At 42.5% G+C, this 26,946-nt stretch overlaps 1 protein-coding gene across 2 annotated transcripts in view; it reads left to right on the top strand.

Moving 5' to 3' along the window:
• The first annotated feature begins 11,089 nt into the window (after nucleotides 1–11,089).
• The window catches only part of PRICKLE4 (prickle planar cell polarity protein 4), a 37,570-nt gene continuing 21,713 nt past the window's right edge, over nucleotides 11,090–26,946 (top strand). Inside the window, exon 1 of one of the 2 annotated variants that reach the window (XM_061632278.1) lies at nucleotides 11,090–11,592. The gene's annotated coding sequence lies outside the window, so the exon portion shown is untranslated. The remainder of the gene's footprint in view (nucleotides 11,593–26,946) is intronic. The other variant, XM_061632277.1, reaches the window with a different exon arrangement.

The raw sequence follows: 26,946 nt of genomic DNA, 5'->3' as shown, positions 1-26,946 counted from the left end.
GCAATCTAACCATTCTCTCTCAATGACCACCAGGGGGAGCTACGTGCGCGTGACTCAGGTGGGGTCGCAGGAGGGACAGTACTGGCAGGGTAGCCTTGGGAGCTTGGAGGATCTGAGCAGGAGGCAGCTGTGGTGCCGCTAGCTCGTAACGTACGCAGACTAAGGCGGTCAATAATACTACCACACCATCTCTTGAATATTGTCTTGTGCATAATCTTCCGCATGCAGGACTTAATTTGAGCCAGGGCTCAGCCTTGGAGCACGTCAAGAATGATTTCTAGGCAGGCACGGCGGGTAGCTCCCAAAATATTTCCTGTTCCTCCAAGCTTTTAGTCCCGTATGGTCGTCCAGGGTGTCGGAGGTCTTAGACCCCTTACTTTTGGGGGAGCAGGGTCCCTATGACTCCAGCATCCTCTGGGCCAATCAGCATGAAAGGGGAGTATATTGGCCACTGAAAAGAGTCTTCCAACATGCTTCCTTGTCTTTTTTTGCTGATTAGAGCCAATCAACTGAAAGGAGGTGAGTCAGCCACTTAGATTGGGGCCCCAGCAGCAGCAGCAGCAGCAGCGAGAAGACTCTTCTCAGTAGCAAACACACTCCCTTCTATGCTGCTGGGCTCCTAGAGACATCTCTTGTGGAAGAACACAGCAGCAAAAAGGGGAAAAGGAGGGGGAGGGATGTGGCTGTATCATGACGGGACCCTGCACCTCTAAATTTGCCACTACATTACTGGTCTTCTCATTTATTGCTGTGGAAGGCATGATATGACATGAGGGTTCTGAATTAGGGCTAAGAAATGAGGAACATTGCTTACATACTACTGTGCTGGGGTCCCAATCATATATCCAAACTGCTTTAGGATGTGTGTGTGTGGAGCTGCTCCATGCATCACTATTTTATTGATTAGATTTTTATCCCATCCTTCCAAAGGAGCCTAAAGGCAGCAACCAATAAAAATACTTTAAAAACATTTAAAAACAAATATCCTCACAGCTAAATAATTTCAAGATTGCCAGGGGGATTTTTTTATCAGTCATCAAATGCCTGCATGAACAGGCATTAACATTCCACCTTAATAATGAAAGAGACAGATGAACCACACCATGGAGGGCATTCCATAAACTGGGATGCTATCAAGAAGGCCCTGTTGCTGGTCAGCCCCAATCAGGCAGTACCCAGTGGTGGCACCACCATCCTGTGTGTTTTAAGAATAAAAGTATCCTGATTCCAGAGTGTCTGGAAGTGATACCCTTTGTTTTGGAAGCCAGCTTTACCCCCAGATCTCAAATCTGTGGGGACAGGTTTGGTTAGCTGTCAGAGAAATGCCATCTGAACATGCTCAGAGCTATTTTTAATCCTTTTTATGGGCTGACTCCTTTCATTCCACATTACATCAAACTTCCTTTGGAAGCTTTGCAGTGGTACAGAATACGTGGGTTGAGTTTTGAACTGGATGCATGCTGTTGCAATCACATGACTGTGGCGAACTGTAGTGCAGTTCCACTCAGTGCATTTCTTGGCAAATAAAACATAGATTGTAGCTAATTTACAAATGTGCTTCATTGCTCCGTAGGTGCTTTCATTGCTATCAGGTGATGTTTGGTTGTGTGAAACAGCCATAGCAGTCTTTATACACAGAGCTTTCATGCAGAGTCATCTCTTAATAACTGTGACTATTGTGTGAAGCAGTCTGAAGACTTGCAGTTAAATGTGTGTGCTGCCTTAATTGGAACAGTACTGTGTATAAGACAATATGGAAACTGGTGTTTGATCTCTGATGGAGTGAGAATTGCGATATACACATGAGAACTCAGCCTGAACTGGTCCTTAGAGCAAAGGATGAGTTCAAAATTCACCATCTGTATTCACCTCCTTTTCCTAATTTCTGCTATAACTCCCAAGATGTTTGCTCCAGTGTTATGTTGTCTTCAGGGACAAGTGTCAGAAGAGATATTAATGACTTTTTACATGTGTGGATAAGCAGAATAGGATTACTGAATGGGAAAGAAGGCAGGAGTAGTTTACTGCCCCAACTATGCTTTCATTTTCATTTTTCTGCAAACACAATACCTAGGTTTGAAAGCAAAATCATACCAAGCAGCTCTGAGTGAAGAAGATCATTTGATAGCAAGATGCTATAGCAGATGACAACCCTTTGTGGTATTTTATACTCATCAATATAGTACAGGGTTGAGTAGAAGGAAGATCTGCATCTACTGATAGGTCTTTGGCAGGAGCAGGTAGCATGGAGGGGTGGTATGGGAGAACCACCCTCTTGACAGCAGTGTTGCTTGTACTTATTTGGATGGTGTGGCAATAAGGTTGGGGATGCATGGGCATACTAACAGAAGGACTGCATTGACATAGCCGGTGTGTGCCTGTACCACTAACCTCACTGTTGGCCTGCTCACTGCCATCTAGGTAAGCACCAGTGATGCTGCTGCTGGGACACAGGTCCTCCACACTGGCTACTCCTGATCTCTGGGAGATTTGAAGACAATTGGTAAGGATGTCTGACTTACAATTGTTTAACAGAGTAACAAGAATGGACTTTACATGCCCTAGTTGTCACTAAGAGACATAGTTCAAGCCTGCAAGGACAAATGCCCACCAACTAATGCAATGGTTTGATGACCTAAACACCCTTGCTACACATGAGCATTCTTTGTATACTGCACACCAACTTCATCTGGATACGTATTTGGACAGCATACATTGATCTATATATGTAAACTAAAATGGATGCAGTGATGTTTAAATGTTCTGTTAATGTGAACTGTCAGGGTTTTTTATTTTCTCATTATTTTCTTTCTTTTTCTGAATGAAGTTGCAATGTTAAAAAAATCAATTAAAAAAAACCAATGGCAACAACTACATGACCTGTTCCTCTACATTATATTGCTTAAATGAAGAAAGTAGAGTGGGTGGGGGTAACCAGGAATGAATTTTTGTGTGGAAGGACCAAGAGCTCAGTTCAGTTCTAGTACTCAAAACAAATTCATGGGCTCCAGATTCTTAAATTGTAAGTGCCTATCTTTTGCACTTGGCTCCAGCTGATGGGTCTTGGGTTCTAGTAAAAAATAAAGAAGATCCCTCTGGCCTGAAGTTGGCCCACCCCTGGGATAGGGAATGTAGTGAGAAAACCTTGGAAACACCCTCTGGGTAAAAGACCTTCCCTCCATCCCCACCCAAAGGTTAGACTGCTCATATGAACAATAGCTTAGATGTAGGCCTTGTGCATGTGAAGACAAGAAAAGACATTCAGAGCTACAGTTAGGGTGCACACCATAAAACACTGTGCCTAGCTCATGCCACAACAGTTGTCAAACAACTGACATGCATTCTTCCAACACAGATGGATCACCACAAAAACACAGCATAGATCATTCTCTTTATGTCTCTCTTGCCAAGTGCTACATGAAGCCTTCACTCACACCAATTTGTGCTGGCAAAATATTTAGTTTTCCCTTTTTTAAAAAAAAAAACCTCCATGCCCTTGAATGCTGTTAAAAAAAGGTGTGTCCCTGTTTTTCCTGCTCCGTATGTCTTTGTTTATAACTGTCAAGTACATCCACCCACACATGCCAGCAAGCACTAGTAGCATCTCAGTAGCATTAATTAATATTATAAAATAGTAACATACAATATGTTACACCCACATACCACAGAAAGCGCCTAGACAGATTACCACAAAATGATGTCTAGATCTCAGTTCCACATTGACATCCTCCAATGCTTTACATGCTCCAGGTTTTCAAGATCAATGTGGACTTCAGAACACACACACACACACCTTTCATGAGTCAGACTTTGTGATAACCCAAGAATTACATTTTCCTCCGAAGTAAAAGTGTTGCTGCACTATAGCCCTAACCCACTACATAAGATATGCTTATTATGTTACGTCCTTAAATATAAGCTTGGAACAAAGTTCTCAGACAAAATACTATGTACAAAGAAAAGCAGATGCTAGCAGGAACTATTTGTAGATTTAGGTCAGGCATCATGAGAGAAAAACTCAATGGTTCCAAGACAAATCTGGATACATTTATGAAATGTATGATAAGGGGTGTTCTTACTATCATTGTGTCTCAGTCATGTTTTGCCTTTACCTTAGTTCTTATAAAGTTGAAGATAAAGGGTCATCCTTCCAGGGAAACATGAGGAATTGCCAGAGCTCCTGATGGAATGCTGGCTGTGATTGGCTTGCATCCCAATCAAATGCATTGTTGGAGAGACCCCATAGCTTTACACTCTGGATCAAACTGATCACAATATATGGAGGAATTCTCCCTCAGATCAGAGGGTTAGTAATCCTTCATGTTTGACCAGTGATGGTCTAATTGCTAGGAACATGTAGAGATTTGTATTGTGCAGAAAAAACTACTTTTGGTGTGGTGTACCTTGTTCATTCTTGCTCTTTGCTTGCAGCACACTGTGATCTGGATTATCTGGGTTAATGTAGCTTTTATGAAGCTTAAGCAGTAGCCTTCCAGACAGACAACCGCCTCTCACTTTGAAGCAGCTGGGTTTAGAAAGCCTCTCCACCTGTCAGGGCTGAGACATAGGCAGTAGTATGAGATGAGCCAGGAATCAGGATAGGAGCCAGGAATTGTACCAGGGGATCACAGTCAAGGAGTGAGCCAGTACTTGGAACAATAGGGCAAGCTAGGAAGATGGAGCAAGGAGCAAGCCAGGGCCAAAGGATTAATCAGGTAGCAAGAGGAAGCCAGGAGCAGAGAACAATCAAAGGATACAGGGACACACTTAGGCTCAGGAAGATTGTACTGCAAAGCTCAACTTGAACAGGAAGCCCTCCTATACTTCTTTCCATCCTGAAAGACCCAACGGCTAGCCTGGGTGTGCGGATCAGTCGAAGGCCTAAGGGTATTTCACTGCAAGGAAAGATGCTGCGGCCTAAAGGTCAACTGCAAATTAAGTCCCAGCAACTCTTTACACAACCCACCATATTGTTTCAGCATGTATGGGGCCATCCTCCCCAGGAAAAAAGCTTTTGTGAGTACAAGAAATTCCTTATAAGGTTGAACTTGACAATATCACCACGTTACAGGCTGTATCTGATCAAGAAAACAGACCTTTAGTGTGGCAGCACCTACCCTGTGGAATTCCCTCACCTTAAATATTAGGCAGGCGCCATCTCTGTTATCTTTTCAGTGCCTACTGAAGACTTTCCTCTTTCAACAAGCCTTTTAAGTTGAGACCTATCCCAGTCTGCATCTGTGCTGGAATTGCTTTTTAATATTTTTTTTAAAATCTTTTTTTCCGAAACAATATGTTTTTTATTAACCCTTTTTAAAGCTTTTTAAAAAAAATGTTTTAAAAGTTGTTTTGTTTTAATGTATTTTAAGGTCTGTTTTTATGATGTTTTAAAGTGTTTTTAGGGCTTTTGTTTGCCACCCTGGGCTCCTGCTGGGAGGAAGGGCGGGATATAAATCAAATAATAAAGAAATAATAAATAAATTTATTTACTGTTTTTTTATTTTCTTTCTTCAGCTGAGCCATCTTGAGCTTATGGAGAAATGGAAGAAAAAATGGTAATATAAATAAAATAGTGAAGGGTGAGCCATTTTAAATTTCCACATTTGAACAGTGCTTAGCATAAGAAAAGAAAGAAACATTTTTGATACATAATAGGATTTTACAAAATTGCCTGAATGAATAAAAACACATTAAAGCCTGATCCTATGCAATGGCTAATGTGTGCCTAGGGCCATTTATTTTAATGGGTTTAAGCACACCTAATTTTGTGGATGTAAGATATATCTAACTATTGTTTACTAATAGTAGGGCCTCAGCATGGAATTCAATGGGACTTTCTTCTGAGAGGATACGTATATGATCACACTGTTCAATGCTCATTTGTAACACTATCTCAAGTTTGTAACATACACAATGTCATTTTACTTTTTGTATGAACAAAAGAGAAAACATAATGAAATTCATACCAAGAATACACAAAGGGAAAAGAGGTCCAGCAGTGAAATGGAACAAAGTCCACAACAGAGGACAACTGAGATAACGTAATGAGTCTGCAAGCTCACACTGAACCCAAACAGCAGATTAGTCAATGGTGAACTAGACTTTATTGGGAAACGTATCTTTAAAATTCCTGGCTTAACATCCTTGGGCAGAACTTTTGGATTCTTTAGAATCTCAGTATATCTTCTTTTAATTACTGGCGGAAGGATTGTAAAACAAGAGACAGAGGATATATTGGACACTGAAAAGCACTGCTAGACTTACTATCTGTGTTCTTGTTCAAATGTTAAGCGAGTCAGCTAATAATAGTTTAACAACAGCCCCTGTCATAATCTCAGAAACTGCAGCAACATGTAACTTTGGGGACTCTGAAAGTTCTACCCAACCTTTCCCAGTCCACCCATATAATTTGCTTTTCTTCCTAATTTACATTATCATCATCTTATCTTAAAAATATATTTAAAACTATTTTATTGTAAAATGTTGTTTCCTGCCCTGCACCGTGGCATTTTCTGACAAGAGGCACTTTCAGACTGTCACTATTTTCATGTGAGATTCAATCACATACTGGCAAATTCAGGTTGTGCAGTTAAAGTCTGTTGGGTGGTCTTATACCACAAGCCCTCTTCCCCCCAAAACTGGACTTTTTGCAATAAGGAAAGTGATAGGAAAATATATTGGAAAGTGTGGGATAACACTTGCTTTGATGCAATTTAATCTAACTCCCTGCAAACAAATCAGAATGAATGTTCATTACATAGCCAACATCTTCTAATCTTCCTGCAAACAGATTGGGTTAATGCTCAAGAAACAGGTCCAGAGTAGATGTCCTTGCCAAGATAATCTGCCAAACATGCTTGCTCTTCTCAAAAACAAATGACTACATTGGCTTGCATATAGGCATAGGATGTAAGATGGTCACATACCAGGACTCTATTTCTATAGTGAGCTATCCAATGCAAGGAGATTCAGTGCCCCACAGTTTGGATGGTATTAAATGGGACCTAAGAGATGTTAAGGCTAGTGTCTAAGAATAAAAAGTTATTGCAAATAACAGGAGCACCTGCATGGCATAGCAGGCATTTGTATCCCATCACAGACTCTGGGCTGGTACCCAGCATAGTGACATGAAATGGCTCCTATAGCTCAAGAAGAGGGAAATAATTAGAAGGCAATTCATTATTTACTTACTCAAGTTTACAGCTGTTGTACTTCCACTATGACCTGCCAATCTAGGACTGGCCTCTTCAGCTTCCCAAAGAAGTGTGTAATATAAACCACTGTAAAGCCACCATCTTATGAGACAGCCTTATACTCCAGGGTTAGAGTGACATACAAGTATGCCTTTAAAAGTTTATACTTTAGAGCAGCCTTCTCAAACCTGATGCCCTCCAGAATGCTTTGCACTGCAACTGGCATCATTTCTGACATTGGCCATGTTGGCTGGGGCTGATGGAGGTAGGCCAAAGCATTTGAAGAGCACCAAATTGTAGAAGACAAAAATCACACACCCCTAAATATCTGAAGAAGCTTGTTACCAGATAGTCATATCAGCAACTGGTATTGAACAAGTAGGACCACCTTCATAGTGTGGTCTTAGTAACACAGCCCATGACAGTGCTAGTAGTGACCATACAGTCTGAAGCCATGATGTGACACTACCATGCATAAATGGCTTGCTGGAGAGCCAAACATAAGAACTTGCAAATGGAAAGAGATACTGAAGAAAGAGAAGGAGGAGCTCTGAAAATATATGGAAGAGAAGCGCAGAATCCACATCTCACCAATGCCTCCTAAGCTATGAGGACAACTAGGAGACCCAGTTAATTATTACAGCCAGAAGAAGAAATGGGTGTCTGGATTCAAAACTGTGATAAAGTCTCTTAGGATCCCTTTCTCACCTGAGATTAATGTTTGAGCAAAGGCCCATGATCCCACACACAAGGATGGTCACAACTCTGAGAAATGTTATATGCTTTCGTTGACCAGTATTTTGGTTCTGCACAACTTAGGTGTTTATTATTTCTTGCATTTTATAATGATGTTGGTTTAATGTTTCCTATCTTGTAATTTAAATAGGTATTTCTTAATTATATTTTCAATTACCTTTTGTTTTTTAAAACAAAACACTGTTTTCTAAATATACATTTGTCAGAATTTGTTTATAGAAGATCTATTTGGTAATATAATTAAACACATGCAGGAGTATCCAAAATGAAATTGAACTGCCTTCAAGTCGATTACGACTTATGGCGACCCTATGAATAGGGGTTTTGTGGTAAGCGATATTCAGAGGTGGTTTACCATTGCCTTCCTCTGAGGCTGAGAGGCAGTGACTGTTCCAAGGTCACTCAGTGCTCTTCATGGCTATGTGGGGATTCGAACCCCGGTCTCCCAGGTCATAACACTCTACCCACTACTACATAAAAGGACAGGAGAACATACCAAAATGCTGGGGAGAATACATGGCCTCTGAGACATGCACGGTGAGAGCTGGTTTGGAATTTTTAATTAAAACAAAAATTCAGGCTTGGCCTTTATTTGGCAGAAACATCTGAATAGTTAGACAAGAGCAAATGCTCACGAACTTATACAAAATGTGGTTCCACAACAAAGGGAATAACAGAAGGCAGGTTTGTGTGGATCAGAGCCAAGCCTACATATTTGAACATAAACAATAAAGAGCCTTGTGGCATCTTAAAGACTAACAAATTTATTATGACATAAGCTTTCATGGACTCATGCCCACTTTAGTCATGAAAGGTTGTTAGTTTTTAAGGTATGACAAGACTCTATTGTTTTTGCTACAAGAGCTTGACACAGCTTCTCCTCTAGAATTATTTAAACATATTTGTGAAAGATGAGGTCCAGGTTGCTCAAAATGTAGGGCTGAAAATTGGAACGAAAGCATTGATGCAGATAATCCATTAATTTGCTCACTGTTGATTCAAAATGTGGATTTTGCCACAGAGGGGTCGGCAACCTTTTGGGGCCTGTGGACACATTTGCAAACCAGATAAGCTGTTGTAGGCACCACTAGCACCCTGCAACCAAGCACACAATGCAATGTGTTATATTGGCTACAGATATAATGCTTCTTCCAATACTAATTTCAGCAGGGGGAGGGGGGACTCTGTGGATGCCAGGGAAGGCCTCTGTGGGGGCAGGTGCACCCACAGGAACCACCTTGGTGACCCCTACATAGATTAATAGAGCTGGAAGAGACCCAAATACCACTGACTTAATCCGCCTGTTGCAAGGCAGGGCTATACACCGACAGATTCTCCATAAATCAACCTGCACAATGTAGCTATTTACTGTTTGCCACTAGCAGAGAACAGGAGGAGCACTGCAGAGAGGTTCTTGCTTATTCACAAAACAATTGTGTAGGATGACTTGTAGATATGGAGAGGAAGGCAAGAAACAAACCAAAACAAAGTCACAAAGAAAATGTGTGTAGAAAAATTACTGACTTGGCTATCATGTGACCTGGCCCATGGGCTTTAATAATTTTGAGGGAAATTCCTTTCCATCCCCAAACATGGGATGTGATCCAACCAAAGTTAAGTAATATCATCCATTGGTTTCAGTGGAATGTTTACACTCCCATCTTCCTCAGTCTTTAAAGGAACAATGTCTTTATTATAGAAGACTACTGTGGCTCCAGCCTTATTCAAGGGAACAGTTACACTGTGAAGGATACATTGCAGAATTATGCATTCAAAGGCAGAAGTGCTCCTCTTAGCTATTTTAATGTGACAGTGTTCAGGTCCTGATTGAAACATCTGAATTTTGAATAATTTTTTCTTCTGCCACCTCTTGCTTCATATAACCACCAAAACTGATCTTCACAAGAATGACTATTTTGAGATCCCTGGTGGAGCATCCAGGAATGTTAAAATGTTCACTCACAGGCATTTTTTTTAACCCAATTTATTTTTTGGCCAATGAGGCCTGCAGATGGACTCTATGTGGAAAATATTAAGTTCACAACTTTAGCAGAGAAATGTGAGTGCCACATTTGGGGAAAGGGTACAGCTCAGTGGTAAATTATTTGCTTTGCATGTAGAGGATTCCAAGTTCAATCCCCAGCATCCCAGGTAGGGCTGGGAAAGACTCCTGCCTGAAATCCTGGAAAGCGTCTGGCAGTCAGTGTAGACAATACTGACCAAGGGTCTGACTCAGTAGAAGGCAGCTGCCTATGTTCACAGGTATTGTGCCAGTAGATGGTGTCAAGATCCCAAACTCTGGGAACTAGCTCATGTAGGCAAATAGCAGTTGCCCGGGCCTGGCAACCAAGAGGTCTTCTGGGTCTTTAAAAATTGTGCAGGGGGAAGGAGAATTCCACCTTGTGGTTTTTCCCATTACAGAGTTGCAAGAACACCTGCACTTGGCTGACTTTCTCTTCTCCTAAAGATACAGGATCAGTCTCAGGCCAAGAATCTGGCAACCCTAGTGTGTACCTGTGTGTGTTCTGAGTGCAAGTGAGGGTGTTCGCATCCACACCCACTGGCACGTGGCCCCTGGTGGGTTGTCCGAGGTTGAATGTGGCCCTTGGGTTAAAAAAGATTAGCTGCTCCTGATCTATAAAAAACAACAACTTGACCTTATATTTTACCCTGTCTCCACTGTGAAACAGTATGATTATTTTTTCCATAGCCACCGATGAATCCCCAAATTATAGTCACATCAGAACTACCGCCACAACCTAGAGTCAGGGGTAGCTTTTATCCAATGGAATTCCCTTCAAAGGGACATGCAGCTGGCTAGAGCAGTTCAGGCTCTAGATAAAGTTTAAAACTCATCAGTGTCCCCTGGCTGTTAACTGAAGGTTTTATCATAAATGCTGCTGCTAGAATTTTTGTTGGTTCTAGTTTACATTTATTAGATTTTAGGGCTTATTTAAACTGACTGTTTTATTGTAATGTGAATTGTGTATGTTTAATGTTAATTCATTGATGAAACTGTGCATTTGCTATTAAAGGAAAGCCATATTGAGGAGGCATTAAACCTTGAAAGGCGACTTAGAAATAGTGGAAATAAATAAAGGAAAAGCAGGAAGGGAAAAAAGGAGGGGGAGGGACAGACGCCTGCCTTCTGTTATGGTTCTCTGTTATTGGCTGCCTCTGTGGGTTTATGCTAGAGAGAAAGGTCTCTAATTAGTACCCCGCTGGCGGACACAGATCGCGTTTCCAGGGCAAGCAGCTTAGAAAAAAAAAGACAGAGGAAAGAAAAAGAAGGAAGGGGGGGAAGTCCTAACGACGACGGCATCTAGCCCCATTACTAGCAGTTCTCAAGCCCAACGGAGCTGGTTTTGTTTCGCTTTCCACCACAAACTTTCCATAGCGGGCTGAGCCAGAAAGGCTCTCGTTGTCAGGGCAGGTGGAGCGTGGTGGGGAAAGAGCTGGTGGCTGCCTTCGCCTAGAACCCGGGGAAAAGTAACGGCAGCGGCGAGGGGGCGACGTCCGCACAATTGGCGGCGGCGGCGCGGCGGCTGGTGCCTCTTGTCAAGTGAAGCGAGGCAGGGGCTCAAGTTCCTGAACGTTCCGCCCGCAGAAAAGAGCCGACCCCGGTAAAAAACAGCAGCAGCAGGTAAGTGATCTGTCGCAGCTTTTCGCTGAGAGAGGCAGGCTGTTCCTTGAGGGGCGACTCCTCACACCTCAAACCTTGAGGGCTATGGGGAGTAGCGGGGCATGGATTGGCTACCTTAGCAAAGTATCTTGTAAAGAAGGGGGGGGCGGGCTTTGCCGTCTGTTACCTGAAATCTCTTTAAATCTTCCTTATGCCGTATATATGCTGTAGCTCAGTAGCTGAGCATTTGCTTTGCGTGCAAAAAAAGTTCCCTGTTCAATCCCCGGCATCTCCAGGTAGGCCTGGGGGAGAGACCCCTGTCTGATATCCTCGAGAACCGCTGCCAGACAGAGTAGGCAATACTGAGCTAGATGGACTAATGGTCTGATTTGGCACAAGGCTGTTACCTATGTTCCTGTGCAGGTTTATCAAAATAGAAGTACTGAAACATGGTGTAATCCAGCTCTATTCAAATCCATACGAATTTTGTTGTTGACTTTGGATGGACTGTGGATTGCACTAGCTCTTGTGTTGGAAAAGAAACAATTTTGTATAGTTTTTCTTAAATTTGCAATCCACAGTATATTTAAAGCCAGAACCCACAATATATTTAAAGCCATTTACAGCCTTTGAGTTCAATAGAACTTACTATCTGGTAAGTAAGAAAAAGGCTGCAAGTGTATTCAGTCACAAACTTCGTATTAATGAGGATTACATGTTGCATCTTTAGTCCTCTTTTAAATCTTTTACTGCAAATGAGTGAGTACCTTGGAGGAGCTGTTTAGAAATGTTTCCTGCCTTGATACTTACTGAAAACGGAACCAGGGAGTAATATTTTGAAAGAGAAATAAATATGTCTCAATTATCCCGCCTTATAGAAATAAGTGCGTGCAAAATCTTTCCCGTTTGTGGCTTCATGTAAGTTACACTCGATGTGTGGGTGCATCCATGTCTGTTTCATTGCATGTACAGGAACATGCTGCCAATTGGAACTTCCTGTGGCATGTACATACAGTGCCAGCAAAATATGTGCATCCATCCCATATGACTGCATATGCATAAGGCCAGTGAAGACATGTTGTTGCTCATTGTGGTAGCAGCACACAATCTAACAGGTATGATCCAGGATACATCGCAATCAAATCAATCATGCTGGACTACATTTTTTTTAATTGCAGGCCGTCTTATCGGTGACCTGAAAATATTGCTGTCCTAGAAGTGACAAAGATGTTTGTACAATTGGGCTGTCTTCAAGCACACATATGGCACATGTAGAAATTTTTGCTTTTGTGAAAATTGCTCTTAGCAAAGGCCCCTTTCAAAGAGTGAGCCTTTTATTCCTAAAGCAGCCTTTGCCAACCTTGTGCTCTCCAGATGTTTTGGACTATGATGATGATGATGATTTATTAATTTTTTTAAGTTTATATCCCACCCTTCCTTCCAGAAGGACCCAAAGGGAAGCAAACAAACGATAAAACACTAAAAAATCTATAAAACATATTAAAACAAAACAAAAAAATCTTTAAAAAATCTTAAAAACAAAGTGTCTCTTTTTTTAAAAAAAATTAAAATGTATTTTAAAAAATAATACCAGCATAGATGCGGATAACAGATAAGGACTGGAATAAGATCTGTACTTAAAAGGCTTGTTGAAAGAGGAAGGTCTTCGGCAGGTGCCAAAAAGGCAACAGAGATGGTGCCTGTTTAATATTGAAGGGGAGGGAATTCTAAAGGGTAGGTGCCACAACACTAAAGGCCAGATTCCTATGTTGTGTGAACTGACCTCCTGATGACATAGTTAGTATCTGCAGGGGGCCCTTGCCTGCAGAGCACAGTGGGTATATAAGGGGACTACGACTCCCATCAGTCCCAACCAGGCTGGGGTGATGGGAGTTGCAGTCCAAAACAGCTGGAGGGCACCAGGTTGGCAAAAGCTGACCTAGAGACTATCTTTGTTATACAGTTCAAATGAAATTTGGAAAAAAATAGGAATGGATTGATAAAGGTATATAAATATTGTTGTTTGTGTATGAGGTATGCTGAGTGTTGAATGGAGAAAATAATGGGCACAACTCTGGCTATACATATTATGTACCACGTCCAGTCTGCAGGCTGATCGTATTTAGATGCATGGTGATCTGTCCTGCAACTGACCTGAGCAATTTACATTACTGACAAGTGCATTTTCTGGTGCAACAGTGACAGGGGATCCTAAATAATGTCACAATTGGTGTATCTGCCAGGTTTTCCTGGATTGCAGAGAATAATTTTTGATAATTTCAGTTAGCACTTCCTTTAGGAAACAACGACAGGTGGCAGGGCTGTAGTTTAAGTTTGTCTGAAGTTTATGACCTGGAAATCTTCCCCTTCAATTCAGATGTGGGAAGAAAGGCTAGTTCTGCTTACTCTGACGCCCCTTGCTCTACATTTTGCACATGCTCAGGGGAGTTCTTTCTCAGGTTAGTCGCATGTTCCCAGACTGTCAATGAAAAACTTTGGAGTCTAAACCAGGGTGGGGAACCTCAGGCCTGGGAGCCTAATGCGGCTCTGCAAGCCTCTCTATCTGGCCCTTGGGATTCTCCTTAGACCACACATGCTCCCCAGCACACCCTGTACTGGCCCTGCTGCCCATTCTTGGGTGCTTTTGCCTGGCTGGAATATGTTCATGATAATGCTTCTTGGTTGCCTGGATGGAGAGGTATGTGTTTAAACAAAGTTATGATACAAAGGTAGAATTTGCATTCATAGTTCAACCTACTTCTGCCTCTGACACCACCCACTACTGGAATGTGCCCCTCCCCGGAAGGTTGCCCAGAAGGGAACATGGCCGTTGGCCAGAAAAGATTCTCTACTCCTTGTTTAATTTGGGCTCTTTCTTAGAATAAGTCTGGGCATAATATGTCTTGCTCCTTTGGGCCTGTGGATCATCTAATGCAGATATTACCTACATGAGTGATATTTTAGAAGGATTTCTATTGGGGAGTGGATTGTGGAACTAAGAAAAAAGACTAACATCTGGCTCCTCAATGGATTCTGTGATACTTCCTGTACATAACCACATAGTACCTAAACTGATATTAGTGCTATTATTGCACGAGTGTGGAGAGAGCAACCAATAACTTATTTTTCCTAGAATTAAAAGGCCAATGTCCAAGCCAGAATTTAACAATCCTAACTCCAAAGTGGACATGTGAGCAAGACACACTTTTGGAGGCCTTATGCTGTGCAGGATGTTTATGGAAAGATGAAGGCTGCAATCCAAAACACACTTAATTCCAAGTCAGTCCCAATTAACTAAGTGAAATTTATTTCTGAGTAAACTTGCTTAGGATCAGTCTGCACTGACCCTTTTAAATGCTAAAGGCAATCATTAGATTTCAGATGGGATGTGTGCATTTATTTATTTATGTATTTATTTATTATTTGATTTATATCCCGCCCTTCCTCCCAGCAGGAGCCCAGGGAGACAAACAAAAGCACTAAAAACACTTTAAAACATCATAAAAACAGACTTTAAAATACATTAAAACAAAACATCTTTAAAAACTTTTTTAAAAAAATCTTTGAAGACATCTTAAAAAAAGGTTTAAAAACATATTAAAAAGCAATTCCAACACTGATGCAGACTGGGTTGCGTTTTAACTCCTGAAAATTCAAAAATACCGTCCGCTAGTCTGAAGTAGCACAGCCCTAAGAGGATCCTACCACATGATTTTGGTGAACATACAGATCAGCCACTGACTGCGCGATCCTAATCATGTCTACTCAGAAGTTCTTTTCTGAGTAGACATGGTTAGGACTATACTCTAATTATTCTTTCAGACACTGCAGTAACCAGTAGCAGGTATGATTGTTCACGAAATAAAGATTCAGAGGCTGTTATCAGAGGGTAGTATCCTGAGTAATAATTACTGTACCATCTACACAAGCAAAGAAGTCTAGGCTGTTCTAGCCTGGATTTTTTGTATGATGGAACTCACCAGTACAGAGCCCTGGCACCTTGTGGGGGGGGGCTCCCCATGGCAAACATTTTGTGCTGGTATTCATAGCACGTTTATCAAGGCATGAGCACTGGCACCTCATTTTTTATCAAAGAAAGCACTGGTTCTAGCCATACCCATTGCTGTCCATTGAGTAATTGAATAACACTGAGTAATAAGTGTTTATCTGTGAAACTGCTGGCACCAAAAGGACGAAAGCCCACTTTGTTTTTGTTGTTTTGATAAAAAGACAATATGAAGGAGAAGAGAGTCAAAAGACCTGTATATTGTCAGGACTGGTGGCTCTCTTGTCATCAAAATGTTTCATCTTGATTTACTGCCTGAATATGTAACCAGAACAGTAGCTGGAGTGAGGTATGAGGTTGTTATCCAAGAATAACTGGTCATGTAGATAAGAAAGTGCTTTTGAGGTCATTACTGTTCTCATGGTTGCAACTTCAAGGTCTCATGGTAATTCCGAGTGTCCTCCTTCCCCCTATGCTGTTTCTTACCCATTCATTCATAACATCCCAAAGTAGAAGTATGTTAAGGTTTGTCTACCCTGCAGTCTCAACCTGCCCCTGCTAGGTGCGATGTCAGTTGTTGTGGTTCATCGTGCAAAGATTTACAGCGGTCTGCAGTTGGCAGTCACTCCTGTTCCCCTCCCCCACTACGATTCTCTATTTTTATTTTTAATTGCAGACATAATTGTTTCTGATTTATACAAATCTGTTCCATTTGCCTTGGGAAAAATGTGTTCCTCTTTGAAGAGGTACATAGTTTGGCATGAGATAAGACCATGCTGATACCACACCCAGGCTGATTACAGCTGTAACTGAAAACAATATTGTTTTCAGGATGATGTTTTGGTGTGGGTGTTGCATGCCACATTGCAGTTCCTAAAGTCAAATGCAGGTTAGAGTGGAAAATCACCTCCACTTTCCACTTGCTGGGGTGAGAAACACAGCCTTGGATTCATGGCACCTAGAGGGAGTGATGGAAAAAGCACAGCAAGCTGTGGGTCTGAGCACTACTTCCAGTGGTGTGGTGCATTCTGGATGTTTATGCTGGTAGGGAATTGTGGATGTGGCACAATGCATTTTGTCTATGGACACTTCTCTCAGTTTTCCCTCTTCTTTTTCATCCTTCCTTCCTTTTGATCCAATGAATATGATATTCCGTATTCATTGGATCAGTTGGATCTCAGTGGTGCCCCCCAAATTATGGAATTATCTTTCTGACGAGGTGTGCCTGCCAACAACACTGTTACTTTTTTCGGCGCCAGGTCAAGACTTTCCTCTTCTCCCAGGGATTTTAGCATGTGTTTTTAAATTGTTTTTAAATTGTTTTTAAATTGTTTTTGTGTTTTAAAATTTATATATTTGTTTTTAAATGCTGTAAACTGCCCAGAGAGCTTCAGCTATGGGGTGGTATATAAATGTAATAAATAAATAAATAAGATATGGATCACCACGGATTCATGTGACAACAACTGCCATTTTTGCTACATATGGCATCATGATGGCCTTGTCAAAAGAAGACCAATGTTTTTCATCGCATTATGGGTTGATAGCCAGTGTGGCATAGTGGTTAGAGTGTTAGACTACAACCTGGGAGACTAGGATTTGAATCCCCACATCGCCATGAAGCTCACTGGGTGACCTTGGGCCAGTCACTGCCTCTCAGCCTCAGAGGATGGCAATGGTAAACCACCTCTGAATACCACTTACCATGAAAACCCTATTTATAGGGTTGCCATAAGTCGGAATCGACTTGAAGGCAGTCCATTTCATTTTTTCATGGGTTGGGAGGCAGGCATACCTGTGTATTCTAATAGGTAGGAGTCGTATGGTGTACATGCAGAGGAGGCTGATTTAGAATTAGGTTTTCTCATTGGAGGCCACAAAAGAGAAAACTATCCTGTCTATCCTGACTATATTACATGGATAATCCATAGAGTGGATTTTCACATGAAACTCCTATATGGGCCACATCGTCTCGTTGCAACTTTTCTGGGGGCTTCATGCCAGTGGTGGGCTTGGCCAAAAAGTGGCCATGGCCACCTGCACTCTCACAGATGCATGTAGACACAGATACAGAGCCTCCTCTCTGCTCCCCTACTAAATCATGCGGATCAGCAGAGGGGAGCAGATGCTACTGCTGCTGGAGTACTTTCCTCCCTGTTATTTAAACCAATCTTGCCCAGCCCAGAGCTTAAAGGGAGAAGAAAATCATGCCCTCTGCTGTACAGGTAGTTCTTGAAGAGTGGAGACGGTACAGTTTCCTTCCCCATTATGGCAATGGACTGGACAAGAGAGGTTTAAATCTTTCGTCTAAGCCCATGGTGAGCTGCAGTATTACCCAGTGCTGCATTGGCTGGAAGGGCTTTTGGGGTTGGACCTGATCTGTGGGTTGGTGGTTCTGCAACATGTTTGTAAGACAAGCAGTGCTGATTTGCATTGTTCCTTGTCAGAAATACACATTGAATACCCTTGCCACACTTGCTTCATGCCTGCCACAGCTCCTCCCACCCCCATGGAGTGCTTCCATCATGCTGCATGATGGTGTAGAATTGGCTGCTGTATTGAACCTTATGGTCAAAGTCACACACTCCCATCTTTCTTGCAGGGTAGGACAGCATGAGACATAGGTCATTCTTAAATTATCACTGGCTGACATCTTTCACATTATTGTACGTTTGCTTGAACATATAGGAATTCAGACCTGCATTATTTTTGAAGAGAGTGTTCCTGGGAACACTGTGGGCTTTACAGAAACATGTGGCTTGCCACTATTGTAAACAGAAACAAGATGCTGGGCTTTTGGGTGCTTCCAGACAGTCACTATGGTCAGGAGGGATTCAGTCATATAACAGAAAATTTGGGTTGCACAGTTATAGTTGGTTGGCAGGTCTTGTGCAACAAACCTTCTTTCCTGAAAGACTGGACTTTTTCCACATGAAGAAATGCACTGGAAAGTGTGGGATACCACTTGCTTTGATGCAATGCCATCTAACCTCCCGACAAACAAATGAGAATGAATACTTAATAAACAGATCTTTTGGAAGCACCCAGGGTCTGACGCAGCAGAAATCTTTTTGTGTTCTTAATTGTGTCTTGGGGTAGCATTGCCTCTGCTTGCTGCTGCAATCCTATTATTCCAGTGTTTGGCCTAATCAGACTTATTTTTGGTAAATTCATTGTCTTTCAGCATGTCGCCTCTGAGTAAAGGCTATCATGGAAAATCCTGCAGAGGAATATCAGAATTGGGGATTAACAATAGTTGGGGTAGAAGATGTTTGGAGGGAGGGTAGGAGGGCACGGTGAAGGAAAACAGATTCAAATTGTTCTAATAAAATAGTTACTTTTCTTTCTTCTGCTCTTAAGAGGTTTTAAAAATTGTACTTTTGGTGGTGTTTGCTGTCTTGAGTTTTCATTAGGAAAGAAAGATGGGGTGTAAATTGGGAAAATGAATGATTTAAATAAATGTGTAAGGAAGCCATTCCCTTTGAGCTGGTAAGCAGCCTAGATTGGAATGGAATTTACTGATTATCAGGATTGATTACAAAGAATTGTCTGGAGCAAGAGCTGGCCTGATTGATTAGTCACATAAAACCACTGAGTTAGACCACATGAAAGGATTAATCCTCACGGAAGGTCAGTGGCCAGGTTAAGCCAGATGGTAACAGCTTTGTTTATTTTTTACCCCCAGCTTCGTGTTGTGTGTTCACCAGTTTTCTGATGGGTTACACTTTCTCTACAGCCTCCCCTGAATTAAAACTGAAGACACACTTCACTCTTATGCTGTGGCCTGGAGAAGATTCACTAAATAGGCAAAAAACCCTTGTGGTTTAAGAATGTACTATAGCCCACAGATATTTCTATCAAACTTTAAAAAGCAGGGAAATTGGACAGCTATAGTCAATGCACCAAGGATGCAGGAGACATGACTTCCTCTCTGAGATATTGTACTGCCCTACAAATTTGTAAAAATGCAAACACAATTTGGGTTGGTCTTTCACAGTCCAATCCACTTCCTGTGTAGCTTGGAAGAATTTGGTAGTTAGTGAAGGGTGCTGAGAGTTGCTAGGAGATGCCCTGTTCACCTCACAGAGCTTCAGTCAGAGCAGCTGACTGTTAAACTACTCTGGCCACTGGAGCATGTCAGGGGAATAAGAGTCTCAGAACACTTCACACCTACACTTCCCACAATTCTTTGGGGGAAGCCATGACTGTCTAAAGTGAAATAAAGGTCTGGTGTGGGTGGGCCCTGATTAGGCAAGCCCAGCAGCTGTGGATCTGGCTTTTAGAACACTGACAGTTGGTTCTTACTGAGCATGCCTGGCCTTATAATTGAATTCAATGCTAAATTTCTTAAATTAATTATAAATCAGCCAGACATTTTTTTAAACTATTAATCTGCAGAAGATGAAAGAGTATGGGGCAAGGTTAGTAATAGGATTACAGGTACTCTGTGAACATGGCTTATTTTTAATTAATTTCAACAAATTATGAGAACTCTGACAGAAAAAAGTCCAAAAGAGGTCTGTTTTCTCTCTCTCTCCTTTTGAACTCTCAATTCTCTCTGACTGTTCTGTATATCACCATGAAAATTTAGAGGGTTGTTAAGCAAGCATTTCTGAGTTCAGGACCATACGTTTTGTAAGGTTTTGTTTTGAAATGAGCTTATAGGAAGCATCAGAATGGCATGGGGGTATTTTCAATTTAACATTGTGGAATGCGAAAAATCCATGCTGACTATAGTATACAGCCACTCTTGTGGCTGTATAATTTACTTTTAGATTATGTAAAAATAAAGATTATCCATCCAACAAAGGTTTCTGTATGAGTTCCTGTTCTGAGCATGGCTTCCAAGTGAAAGAACAATATTTTCTAAGCCTACATTGTTCTGCTGTGTCTCTGCATCATAATGAGTGACCGAATGATTCAGAGGCACAGCCAAATCGCCATGTCCCAGCAAGAACAAATTGGGAAAAGACCAGGCTAGAGAGGTAAATCATGCAGAGGTAACTGATAACCTTTTGAGTGGGTACTCAAGCCTCTCAGGAGGCCTCTCGTCATCATAGCACAAAGTTTTTGGAATACCAGTTTTTAATGAGAACTACTAAAGCTGTTTAGCATTAGTGCTGGAAATCATCTGAACTGTAGGCAATTCAGGTAATACAGATGTCATTACCACTTCTGACGTGGTGGAAGAAGACAGAAAAGCTTGGGTTTACCAAATAGGGATGGATGACATTCCTTGTTAGAGATGACTCCTCCCACTGGACTTGACAGGCAGGATCTTCAAGGCCTTTTGCTGTCTCTCCGGGGGTAGGAGTCATCCCACCCTCCAGACCAGCTGTGCCTGCTGTCTGTGATGATGTGGTCTTTTCAACTGTTTCAGACACCTGCTTCTTTTCTGCCTTTTCACTAACTCTTAGTTTTGTCGTCTTCTCTCACCCTATTATTTTTTCTCTACTTTTTTTTTGCCTCTGCCTTGGTTCAGTGACTTTTTCTTGTTTTTTATGCATTTTTATCTGTTTTAATGTTTTTGTGATTTTATTGTATATGATTTTATTGTGAGCCACCTGAGTGCCCTACTGTAGCATAGAAGGTCGGGATAGAAATATTTTAAATAAATAAAAGTGTGCTTCTCAGTCTCGCTCATCTCCTTGGGCCTGTTTTGCCCTCCCTTTTTTGGCCTTCTTTGCTGTCTTCCCCCCCCCCCTTCTTTCCTGCTTGCTCTGAGGCCCCTTCTCTACTTCGTTTTTTCTCCTTTGCCTTACTCGTGTCCTTTTGTTCTGGGTTCCCTCTCGTGACCCTGTACTGGGGAACAGAGTGTGTTACTGGGATGCTTTCAAAGCACAGGAACAGCTGCTCTGTGGCACAACGGAGACTAGCTTGGTTTGCTCCATTGCTTTTGTGAGTAGGACTGCCATTTTGGCTGCTTTGCTGAAGCTGTGTTGTCTTTGTTTGCCTGCCTGGCATGTTCCAATTCCACTGGTGAAGCAGGGCTACTATCTTAGCCTGTCACTTCTGGGCTTCGCCTTGCAGCAGCTGCCCAGCACACCTCTATTCTCCTCGTGAAATGGGGCCATTGAGTTTTTGTGTTTCACCCCTTATATTGATCAGGATGAGACCGAGGATAAAATAAGAGCTTCTTTATTTAACAATTCTTAAACAGTAAAACATCTGAGCTTGTTCTGTGCTAGGCCTCACCCAGCACACACAACACTGACTCACTAACTCCAGTAACTAAATCAGTCTAGCTCACCCTAGGGTGTGCAATACCCTCTAGAGAAAGTTAACTCTTTGTTTGCTGTGCATCTAACCTAAAGACATATTTCACTACACCCCCTCCCAGTTTTCTTTATTAGTCCTGTTGTGGGCTTGTCTCCCTGCCTGTACATGGGAAGATTGTGGCGGCTGGCAATTCCTCCCCACCCCACCTCACTCTTTTTTCTCTGCTGGTGAGCTGATTGCGCTGGGGATTTTCTTCAGGCAAGTAGTGGCAGCAGTACCCGCATATTGTTTTTTCCCCACGCTTATTGCTAGTGCACAAGAATTGTTCAGGGGTGGGCAGTATGGCTTCCCCTGCTGCTTCTGTAATCTCCCACCATGATTCTGTTTCAAATGGCGATGGTTCTGTGTCTGGCAGCTCTAGAAGGTCTGCAACAGTTTCCTCACCTGCTCCAAGTGTGGGGGAGTGGTGGTGAGTACACCTCTTTCCTCTGATGCCCATATGGCTTTTCCCTCACAGTCTGAATTTCCAAAAATTATGTCATGGATTAAGACGTTTATTTCCTCTGAGATCAAGGATTCTATTCATTCTTCATCTAAGACTAAGGGGAAATATGCACACAAATGTACAAAAAGGCACAGATCTGGTTTGAAAAGATATGGGAGGGGGAGCTCCCACAGCTCTGTGGGTTCTTCAAGAGAGGCCTTACAGATAGACAGCTGCCTCTCTTTAAGTGGCCCTGGGTAGAGGCCACTGTTGAACAAGTGTCTTTTGCACCCCAGATACCTCCTGACATGTTCCGGACTCAGGTTCCTCTCCCAGTAGAGGAGGAGGATTCTCAGCCATTTAAGGTGGTTCAAGAGGTTATCTCTGATGCCTCTCCCGATAAACCTAACAAGAATGAGGGAGAGCTGTCGGAGGAGAAGTGATGAAGCCACAACCCCAACTTTTCAACTTTGATGTGTTCCATCCCTTTTTGGTGAAAGCTCATAGGGTGGTGCAGTTAACTGATGCAGAGGAGGGTTCTAAAGTACCGTCCATTTCAGGAACAGGTGGGGCTAAGAAGGGCTTTCCTTCAGTTGACACAGTGTTTGTCATAGTCCCCTGCAGGCCTTTGATGCAGTTTAGAATGCTGAGTGGGCTGCACCCAGTAAACCTAAGGTGCTGACCAAGCAGTATGTGGTTGCTGACTGGATTTTGGATTGCCCATGTTTTCTGATGGTTGCTTCAGCCTCTCCATCCATTATTCCTTCTGATGGGGAAGGGGGTCCTAAGGATCCATGTGGCAAGTGCATTGAGATGGCACTAAAGCAGAATTATGAGGCCAATGCCTGGGCCTTTAGGGCTTTAGTTGCTTCCTCTGTGTTTTTGAGGGTAGTGTTTATGAGGGCAGAGGAGATGGGTACTAGGGCTGATGTGCCTAAGTTTATTAAGGACAGTTTTAAGAAAATGGCCCTTGCTTCCTCTCTTTCTGCTGATGCCTCTATGGATGTATTGCAGTTTGTGGCACATTTCACTGTAGCTTGACAGAATGTCTGGCTATGCTAATGGGCAGTGGATGCTACATCTCAGGTGCATCTTACTGCTCTTCCTTTTTCAGGAAGGAAACCTTTTGGGAAACCTATGGAACCCCATCTGGTAGAGACCATGGATAAAAAGAAAGTCCTTCCATCAGGTCATAGAGAGGACCATAGGGTGCCCTGGTCAGTTTATTTGTCCCTCCTGACAATTTTCCAAGACCAAAATGGGACAGCAAGATAGGGGTACACAGGGGTACTGGGGTAAATCCCAGAACTGGGGGTAAATCCTTCCCCTGCAGCAAATTCAAAAAGGGGGCTAAAAAGTTTCCTCAGCATGGCACGAATTGCAGGGTGGAATTGCCAGTGGGGGCCTGGCTGTTATTGCTTGCTTACCTGTGGGAAGAGGTAATTTAAGACTGGGGAGTGTTGAACACTGTGTCACAGGGCTGTGCTCTGGATTTCACAAGGATTCCCCATAACCAGTTTGTTCCCACCACTAAGTCTCAGATTCCGGAAAAGCACTACAACTTATCTGTTGGCAGTCTGCCATCTGTTGTAGATCAGTACCATCAAGCTGGTTGTATCCTTGCAGAGGAAATCAGGGGTGTATTCAATTTTTTTCTTAATGCCAAAAAAGAACAGTAACATACAAGCCATCCTAGACTTCAAATGGGTCCTCAAGTGGATCTCCAAGAAACATTTCAAGATGGGTGTACTCAAGATTGGATGGCCTCTGTGGACATCTACAAGGCATATCTTCACATTCCAACCAGCCCTCTTACAGGAAGTTCCTTCAATTCTCATACAGAAACAGGCACTACTAATATTGGCCGTTACCCTTTGGCCTCTCATTGGCACCGTGGGTTTTCATGAAGGTGTTGGTTACTGTGTTTCTTCACACTATGGGAGTCTGCATCCACCTTTATGTGGATAATATCCTGGTGAAGGCCCATTCAAAATCCCTGTGTCGAGAGGACATGTTACTTACCCTAAGTTGGCTGAAGAGCATGGGCCTTGAAGAAAAGAGCATCCTGTGTCCTGCCCAGTTCATTAGTCACATGGACATGTTCATGTGTGTCCTGCCCAGTTCGTTAGTTCATGTGGACATGTTCCAGGTCTGCATGTGTTTGATGCAGGACAGGGTTGAGACACTGCGCAGTCTCCTTCAATGTGTTATCTCCCAGCACTCTGTGGATCTCATGGTCCTGACTCAACTTCAAGACTTGATGGTGTCCACCTACAATATGGTGTTGTGGGCTCGGTTCCATTCCAGGTCACTCCAACAGTTACTCTTAGCTTATCAGAGCCAGATTCTTCAGAAATGACAATTGTCGGTGGAAGTTTTTTCCAGGTGAGAGTGGAGCTCAATTGATTATTGGCCCCTCACTGTCTCACCACGGGGGGACAGTCCTCAGAGGCTTGCTCTAACGACCATTGCAAGTCTTTCCAGGTGAGGTGTCCACATCAGTCACCAAGTGGTGCAGGGGATATGGGCTGACCAGGAATTGGACATAAGTATCAACATCCTTGAGCTGCTGGTGACCAGTTTTGGCCCGAGAGTGGTTTCCCTCAGCGATTGAGAGAGCTCATGTGCTCATCTGCACTGATAAGATAAGGTGGTGTTCTTCATGGACCCATAATTTCTTCTGAAAGTCAACTCACTTTTCCACAGGTTGCAGGAGGCTGTCCTGCCTTCATTCGGCCCTAATCCATCATGTTTGCAAGGACGTAGGTGGCACTCATTGGATGTCAGGAGGGCTCTGAGGTTTGATCTGGTTCAGATGTTATAGTTTTGGAAATCAGAGGCACTTTTTGTGTTTTCTGGGCCAACCAAAGACAAGATGTTTTCCTCATCTTCTATTGCTTGGTGGTTGAGGAAGGCAAACAGCTAGGACTATAGGCCCTGGGGAAAGAGCTACCCCTTTATGGTGCATTCCGTGTGTGGTGAGACTACCTAAGTTGCCTGTAGTGCAGGATTCCATGTTTTGGATATCCGCAGGGCTGATACCTGGGACTCACCACACACATTTGTGAAGAACTATAAAATTGACTCTCATTTTCAGGAACCATCTTCAGTAGGAAGGTACTCCAGAGGGTTCTGCTTTGTTAGATGGCTGCAGAGGAAGCCCACCCTGGAAGTCTGGGTAGTGCTGTGCTAAATCCCTAACGAGGAATGTCATCCACCCTATCTACAAAAACGGAAATTTTACTTACAGTCAATTTATCTTTGCAGGTAGGGATGGATAACATTCTGCCTCCCTCTTCCGTCTTCTGCAGTTGACCTCTGGACGATAGGATGGGATTCTAGGGCTTCTGCCAGCGCCTCACATATGCCACATTAGAGTTCATGTGTTTGTTTTTTCTATTGGGCTTTCTTGTCCTTCTGTCTGGAATGTTTTCTCTGCTGGCTGTGCCTGTCTTTCCATAGTTCTTAATTAAGTAATGGAGATCTATGACGTACTGATGGCCCTCTGAATCCCAGTCTAGTGTTATCTGAATTGCAGGCCAATGGAGCATCCTGTGCTAAAGATGGCTGTCATGAGGATTTCTAATAGGGTTGGTCCTCCTGGCCAGGAATTGTCCAGTAACAGTGTTCTAGGAATAGTAACAGTGTTCTAGGAGTGGTGTTCTAGTTTCAGCTATTTAAATACTATAAACTAAGGTGGTGTGTAAAATCATTCTTTTAATTTATATTTTACAATTGGACCCTTAAAGGTACAAGTGACAACCACAGTCAGGATAGGAGGGCTGGTCTATATGTCATATGTTACCATATGCAAGCTGTTTCAAGTGTGGATCACCCCTCCACACCACATGGAATCTCTTCCCACAATGGCAGTGATGTACACATTACAGATACTACAAGAAGAAGCTGCCATTTGAAGGCTGACTCAAGTGGCCTCCCTATGACAGTTGTACCAAGTCAACAGTTGGCTTCATGTTTTGTTGGTGGTCTAAGTGTCTTCAGCTTTTAGTTTTTATCTAGGTCCCATTCCTGCAGAAATTTAATTTCAGTGAGAAATGATTGAGGGCAATGTGTGCTGTAGTGTGCTGAATTCGTAATTGGAATGGTTTTGAGGAAAAACAGATGAAGGGAGATACACAAGGTTTTTTTTATTCTTCTCTAATCTCACAACAATTTGATGAACCAGATTTCATCTCCCAAATCCCTGTTGAGTATTAATTTTGTGGTGCAAGATTCCTCTCACCTGCGTTATTACACAATCCGCCTTACATGATAATATCCACCTGGTGAAATATTGCCAATCAAGCCAGGCTTAATTTTGCATGTTAAAATGCACAGGATGTTGGGAGAGAAGTTATTCCTCCTACACACTTTCCGCTTTTGCATATATGCAACTAGACACTCCTTAATATGGCCGGTTCTTCTTGAAATCCAGAGAAACAGCAGCCTTCCACACCTTTTGCTCTTTAGCTGGAAGAACATAGTCTTGTGGCACTTAAAAGACTAACAAATATATTATGACATAAGCTTTTGGGTTTCATTTATCAGATGAATGAAGTGTAATCCTAAATTAGCAAGTATGAAGGGGGTGGGAATGTAGAGGAGTGAGTTCAAAGGGAAATTAAATGCAAAAAGAACAGACAGTGAAATTACCTGAAATCAAAAT

This window comes from Rhineura floridana, chromosome 6 (genome assembly GCF_030035675.1).
Source record: "Rhineura floridana isolate rRhiFlo1 chromosome 6, rRhiFlo1.hap2, whole genome shotgun sequence".
In the NCBI taxonomy this organism is placed as follows: Eukaryota; Metazoa; Chordata; class Lepidosauria; order Squamata; family Rhineuridae; genus Rhineura; species Rhineura floridana.
The sequence above is the reverse complement of the archived record's forward strand: the minus strand, read 5'-3'. Positions and strand labels throughout refer to the sequence as shown.